The 7685-nt window shown below is 37.6% G+C and overlaps 1 long non-coding RNA gene across 1 annotated transcript; it reads right to left on the minus strand.

The window, feature by feature from the left end:
* Positions 1-974: 974 nt before the first annotated feature.
* Positions 975-7071, minus strand: LOC119770378. The gene is made up of 2 exons (XR_005278796.1): positions 3984-7071; positions 975-3916 (listed from the first exon to the last, which is right to left on the minus strand). It is a non-coding gene; the product is annotated as an uncharacterized LOC119770378 (long non-coding RNA).
* Between the last annotated feature and the right edge of the window lie 614 nt (positions 7072-7685).

Below are 7685 nucleotides of genomic sequence, written 5' to 3' on the forward strand. Positions count from 1 at the left end.
TTGTTACATTGTGTATGTGTATGTGTATGTGTATGTTGTTTTGTATCCGAATTTTTCACTTCCGCAGTCTATTGCTGGGAAAAATTTACCTGCATTGTTGATGCTAGGCTCGGTGGTTTATTTGATTATTCTATTTTTGTGCACTATTGTTTTCTTTTTTGTTATAGGTTCTTCTAATTCGCAATTCGGATCTCTGATTTGTGTGATTCTAAATGGACCTTGATAAAATGAATCTAGTTTTCTCCTATTTTCATTTTTTAGATAAACCAGATCGCCTATTTGTATGTGGATAGGATTAATTATTTTGTTACAAATTTGAGTTTTTCTTGTTTTTGCTGTTCTAATATTGACTTTGTTAAATTTTGGCTCTTTTGTAATCTAAATTTCAACTCATTGTGGTATGCTTCTAAATTGTAGACTGGATCTAGATTTCTTTGATTATTGCTATGTGGTAAGTTTGCTTTAACACCGAACACTAATTCATAAGGTGTGTACCCATGAATAGTATGTGGAGTTGTGTTGTAATTAAATTGATAATATTTCAACCAATCATCCCAATCCGATTGATGCTCGTTAACGAAACATCGTAGGTATTCGTTTAAACACCTATGATTTCTTTCAAGAGCACCAATGGTTTGTGGGTGATAGGCAGTTGCAAAAGTTTGTTTTATTTTCAATTGTTTGCAAATCTGACTAAGAACTTCGTTATTATATTCGGTACCTTGGTCGGTTTTGATTTCCAAAAATTTCCATAAATTAAGATGAAGTTATCTACTATGGCTCTTGCTATAGTATTAGCTTCTTTGTTTTGTATTGGTGCAAGAACTATATATTTAGTTAGTTCGCACTGAATTGTTATTGCATATCTGTTGCCGTTGTTGGTTTTGGTAGGGGTCCTACTGTATCTATTGTAATGATTTCAAAGGTTTACTCGGAGTTGTTGTTATTATTTGTGGTTCTTTAGTATGTTGTACAATTTTATTTCTTTTACACAGTTCGCAGGCCTGAACGAAAAGTGTAATAGAACGTTTCATTGCTTTCCACCGGTACAGGTCTCGGATCTGTAGGTACATTTTAGTTTGTCCTACGTGTCCTCCTGTCGGTGTATTGTGGAAATTTCGTAAGATTTCTTGAATTTTATTTTTGTTATCTACATACATTGGTGGTTTGTATATTAAAATTTGTAGACTTTGCAAAGTTTTATTAGCTACAATTTTAAATGTAGAAGTTGTTACTTTTTTGAAAATTTCATCTTCCGTTGAAAGAGATATTCGATTGATTCTCATTTTCTTTAATTCTTTTTCAAGCCTTGAAAGAGTCATCTCTAAAGTTGGTCTTTCATTTTCTGGCTGAAATGGGATTTTCATCATTATTTTTTTGTTTTTATAGATCTGTAAAGTGTTATTGACAACACGTAAAGCGCATAATTTTCTCGTTTCATTAATGTTTTCAACTGTATAAGCCGCTTGATAGGCGATACTAGTATCAACCTGCGTGCTTTGCATGCTTTTCGTTTTCTGCATTGATCTCGTGTTTACTACGAGCATTTGCATATTTTGTAGTTGTTCACTTGTTATAACTATTCGTGAGAGCGCGTCCGCACCCACGTTTTCCTTACCAGCTATATATATTACATCGAAATTGAATTCTCCTAAATCCAAACGCATTTGTGTCAATTTGGATGTTGGGTCTTTCATTCCGTATAAATGTACAAGTGGTCTGTGATCAGTTCTGATTACAAACCTATTTCCGTAAAGATATGGTTTGAAGTAGTTAATTGCCCAGTGGATTGCTGTTAGTTCTTTGAGAATAACAGACTTATTTTTCTCACCAGGTGTAAAAGTTCTGCTAGCGTAGGCTATCGGTCGATCGCCTTCACTAGTGATTTGGGATAAAATTGCTCCACAACCGACGTTAGAAGCATCCGTTGTGAGAATAAAAGTTTTGGCAAAATCAGGGTATTGTAAAATTTTTGGTGAAAGTAGTTTGTGTTTCAGTGTGTCGAAGGCGAGTTGACACTGAACAGACCAGTCAAATTTGCAATTCTTTTTACATAACTGGTTTAAAGGGTGAGCAATTGTTGAAAAATTTTCAACGAATTTTCTATAGTAGTTACAAAATGCGACGAATCTTCGAACTTCGTCAGCATTCTGCGGCACTGGATATTTAACCAGTGATTCATATTTAGAATCATCTGGGAGTATTCCTTTATCTGTGACTTTGTGCCCCAGATAAGTTACTTCAGATTTAAAATTTACATTTTGAAGGATTAAGCTTCAAATTGTAATGTCGCAATCTTTCAAAAACAGTAGTTAAATTTTTAATGTGATGTCTCATTGAGCATCCTATGACAATAATATCGTCAATATAAATAAAAGCTACTTCAGGAGTGAGACCTGCCATTGCAATGGTCATCATCCTTTGAAAACTATTTGGGCTAATGTTCAAACCAAACGCCCGGATAAACGAAAACTATATCGATTCTGGTGAGGAACTTAAAAAAACCTTATGAGATAAGGTCACCATTTGTAATAATGTTATTTGGCGGACCTCGATAACTATTTGTTAAATGGTTACCATACGTAATAGAGTTATTTTATAGTTAGTAATGGTGATTTTTTTTCTTGACGACTTTGAAAAACTATTTAAGTATATTTGCTGAAATGGTTATCGTATATCAAAAGATTATTCTAAAGTTCAAATAGTCATCTCGATACGCAAGAAGCATATGGAAACATAAAATAATTATTTGAAAAATAGTTACGATTTGCAAAGTTTTTTTTTACACAAAACAAAGAGTAAATTTTAATATTATACTTTTTTTCTACAATGATTGTTTTCAACGAATTCTTTAAAATTTATTTAGATTTAAAATAGTTTAAAACATACATCCGAGCAGATGGGCACAAAACATTATTTATTTATAAAATTTTAATTTGCAAAATTGGCACTTATAAACACATTTTCGAAAACCCTGCATCATGAGATGATACTTTGATTTTATTTTGTTTAATTGGAGCAAGTTTTCTTTTTTTGGTAAAATATCAATTTTCCGACACTTTTTTTTACTAATATGTAATTTTTATCAATGTTATGTATTTGTTTTAAATTTACTTTAAAGACAATTTTATTGAGCCTTTTATCATCATTTCAATTGATATGCAAGTATTCATCATAAGCATAAAGAATTGGTTATTAAATTAAGCTTAAATTTGTGTTTGTTCGTAACGATAAAGAATATTTTTCTTAGTACAATGATGCTTTGTACAACCAAAGATTTAAAATGGATTGCCCTGAAATGTCGTTTAATTGATCAACACCATTCGTATACAGATCCGTACTGCAGATACGGATGCGGAACAGTGTGAATGGCTGCATATGAAATGCATTGGAGAAATCGCGTCCGCACTGTGCGTCCGTACTGTCAAATTTTATATGGATGCGGCTGCGGCTGCGGATGCGGTATAATGTGAATACACCTTTACACAACGTATATCAGCACGAAGTGGACACCCTGAGAAGGCTCCTCTAAAAAGTTTTCACTCGATGATCACTCTACGGGTTCCGCTGAACCGGGACGGTTTTCAACAAAAAACATCATGCTGATTCAGGAGGCACGTGAATAGACCGGAATCTTGAGGGACGAGTTCTTCATGAGGTGCAGTCGATTCCCTCTGAGAATTTTGGCTCGAGCCTCGAATTGATCTGGCTCGAGATGCTCGAGATCGAGCCTGAATCGAGTCGAAGTTCGAGCCAAAATTCTTAGTGGGTTGTGGAGCATCTTTGTTACGACGTAGTACAAAACGACGGCTTCGTGCCTTGTGAGGATTGTGGATGAAGTTAGAAGTGGCCACCGGCACAGGATCCAGAATGCAGCCAGAAACCATATTTGATGGGAAAATCGCAGTTTTACAACCTGCCACCAAAGAGAAAAACACTCGTAAATTTTATCGATGTTCAGAAAAGAAAACTCTCACACTTACATAATATGCATTTGTTCAAGTTCCGCTAAGTGATTCTGATGATTTTCAACCCATTTCATTTATTTTTGGGTAAAAACTTCGCGACAACGATGATGTGAAATCTCTTCGATTTCTTTTTAAGACGTTTTATTTTTGTTTGCACTGTTAACCGAATCAACGTAAATTTATTTTATATATTTATAATCTGACACGTTATACACTGTAACTTGAAATCGCACTTCACTGAGTTCAATTACTCCCTCCCCATACTAATTGTTTAGTTCAACAGTTACACTTTTTTGGTAATCGTAGTCGAGCTGAAAAATTCGTATGAAAAAGTGCGAAAACGAACTCAGCAAAGTGCCATTTTAAGTACCAGTTAGCGTGATTTTGCATCACGTAATATAAGAACGTTCCCTTTCCTGTACTGATCGACTTGCATCCAACTTTCCATAATATCGGAGAGTCGACATCGATTTTATCATCGATCGACAAAAATGGCCAAACCCCCTCCTGAAAATCTGTCAACATAAACAGCTGAGTTGTTGCTGTCGTGGTCGACGCGTTGTAAATGGTGTGTTGCTCGATGCGCTCTCTCTTTCCTTCTCACTAATAAATATCTCGCGCAACGACGCCTGCTGCGCTGAACTGAAACAGAAACGTCAAAACATTGTTTTGAGTAATTCCGTCGTGAGTCGCGTTTTTTCGTTCGTTTTGTCCGCGATTTGCTGCTGATTTTGTGCATTTGGTTCCCGGTTGAATCTGGGGCATACGCTGCTAAGCCAGTCCAGCTCGTCGGAAGACTGAGGTTCCGGCAAAACAAGTGCGAAAGATTCGGCAGACATTGGCTTCCAGACGCGCATCCCGGAGACGACGCACAAATCGCTGCGCAAAATTATTGGCCGCGGTCAACTGGCTCGCAACGTTCCGACGATCGGAACGAGTGGGTTGGTCTTGTTCGAGTCGGGCAAGTATCGTTTCGTCGAACCTGGCCGTGGTCGGTCGCAGTTTTGTTCAGGGACTGTTGAATCAGCCGCTTGAGTCAGGCCGATCGGTTCCGACGTTGGCAGATGATTTGGCACCGGCCTTGTCAATTCCTGGTGCAGGGTGTGGCCGATTTATGCAGCAGCTGATGAACACTTGAGGAGCAACGAAAATAAGATTCAGCTGACGGAACAGATGTCGCAAATTACGACCGCGATTAGTTTCAGACCGGTCAAGCGGATGGGAACAAATGGTACGCCAGCTCAGCTCATGTAATACATTAGGATTGCGTGAGATCCAGATCGTGTACGAGGTGCGCTTCAATCCGGAAGTGGACTCGAAGTTGGCTCTATCAAAGTACATCAACCAGCATCGATGGGTGATTGGAAATGCCGAGACGTTTGCCGGTGTTAAACTGTTCCTGCCGATTCGATATTTGGAAGGTATTTTTTTCAAGCGCAAATTACAGTGCTTCCAAGACAACATGGATGATTATTTTGGTAGGGATTCTCTTTAAAAATGACCCTTCGTTTGCGGTAGCGGCTGCGTCCCCCTCGCCAAAATTGTAAGCTTTTCCGTGAACCTGTCGGCTTGGCAATTTCGTTCGGACTGGTGAAGAGTGCCGGTGGTACGTGCTTCTGATGATCCACACTGGTCTCGCGGTGTATGAACTAGCGCGAAACTTGACGGTTTTCGATTCGCGGTGTTTTTTGCGAGTGATCGTATCACTTAGGGTAATGGACTTTTAGGCCGTCATGGAGCTTGCACGAATTGAGGATGGCGCCCAATTTTTGAGTACTTAGGGGCCGAAAAAGAACGGAGTGGGCAAAGGCAGTTTTTCAATACTCTTCGAAATGTTTGCTTCACAATGTTTATATTATTGATGTACCGATACATTATGGCCGGAACATAACAGTTTTATTTAAACTGATTGTTCGTACTAATTGGTGTCTTGGCACCTGTGTCGACGCGATTTCGACTTTCAGCTTGGCAAGCACCGAATGTCTTGAGTATGATGAGCGGAAACTCGACGGTGCATCTCGGTCGGAGAGCTGATCCGGCTGGGAATGCTCTTGTTACACACGGTGATGGTGCCACCGCCTTGTGACATTTTAAAGCTCTGCTGTCCGGTCCTGTTCCGTCGTTGTGCGACGTGTTTATGTACGGCTAATAGGAAAGAAAAATCGCTTCGCCGTTGACGATCAGTTTAAAGTCGATAAACTCGTTTGAGTTGGTAAAAAATAGGGTTTTTACCCCGACGAAGTGAAGTTTCAGGACCCCCGCGAAAGTAATATTTCGCAGAATCTACAACAACCATCAAAGGAAACGCGCTAATCTCGTTGCGATCTTTAAACTTTGTTGCTCGTCTGGTAATAGCCCCTAATTGGAATCGTTTGGACTTTTTTGGGGGACACGGTCAAAACAATCGAGATCGTCAGATTGCAGACTCTCATGTCTTAAATAATTGTTTATTAATTTCACACACACATTTCGCACAAATATTTCTGAATCAATTTATATATTTTGGATTAAGCGCAAAATAATATTTGTTTGTGCGCTCTCTCTTTTCTGCTACGCTCGTTACCTACTCACAGCGCCAATCAACCTGCTCTCATGCAGGCAGGCAGGCGCAGGCAGAAACAGTCTGAAGTGAAACGTTTGTGCGGCTGGTTGTTGTTTACGCTTTGTGCGCAGGTATAATTTTCAAACAAATCTTTTGATTTACCAGATACTTTGTTTAATTTTTTCTTGTTAATCATTTCAGCGCCATGGAGAACTTGAAATAACGAAACAGCTGGTACTGGAGGATTCGATCGAAAATCTTGGCGGCAGCCGACCGACAAAACAAAATCGAAGCGAACGCACGAATGGCATTAATCAAGGAAATCATTTGAATCATTAGATAAGTACATGATTTTTGAATGTTACATTCTACTCGATACTTTGTGATTTTTTTCTTCTTACATTTTCAGGTATGGACGATTTTGGTAGTATGATAAACTAAACAGAATCAACATTCAACTAGAATTTAAGCCGCTAAAGTTAAAATATTATAGTATTATAGTTGTGAACCATCCGTCAAAAAGTGAACAATTCTTTAAAAAATAGGTAGGTAAAAATTGTAGAAAACTTTTAAAAACTGTTTCAAAACTATTTCTCAAAAAGTAGTAAATTTGTATGATAAACTTTAATTTACCATTTGAAAACTATTTCTCAAATAGTGAAACTGGGAAAAAATGTAGGATTAACCTTAAACAACCATATGAAAACTATTTCCAAAATAGTAGCGCTAGGTAAAAATAGCAAGAAAAACCCTAAAAAAACATTTACAAACCCTTTCTTAAATAGTAGACGCAAGGTTAAAATTTTTAAGAAAAACCTTAAAATACCATTTAAAAACCATTTCTGAAACAGTAAAAACCGAGAGAAAAAGGTCGCTTTTTCGCGAAAATTTACTTTATTTTTACCATTACACAAATGGTAATTTGACGAAACGTTGTTCGAGGATTTTTAAGGTTACCGTTGCTAACCACCCTCAATTCAGATGGTCGAACTTTATGATAAATGGTAGGGTACCATTTCCGATATGGTATTTTTAAGGTTTTCCTACCATTTTTTAAATAGTGGTTACGATCTCTGAAATGGTGAGTAAACCATTTAACAAAAAGTTTTTTTAAGGTTCTCGTTTATGCGGGCGGTAATCTTAAAAATTGGAAGTGCCCAGTATCCGTGGAGAAT

The sequence above is a fragment of the Culex quinquefasciatus genome, chromosome 3, assembly GCF_015732765.1.
Source record: "Culex quinquefasciatus strain JHB chromosome 3, VPISU_Cqui_1.0_pri_paternal, whole genome shotgun sequence".
Classification (NCBI taxonomy): Eukaryota; Metazoa; Arthropoda; class Insecta; order Diptera; family Culicidae; genus Culex; species Culex quinquefasciatus.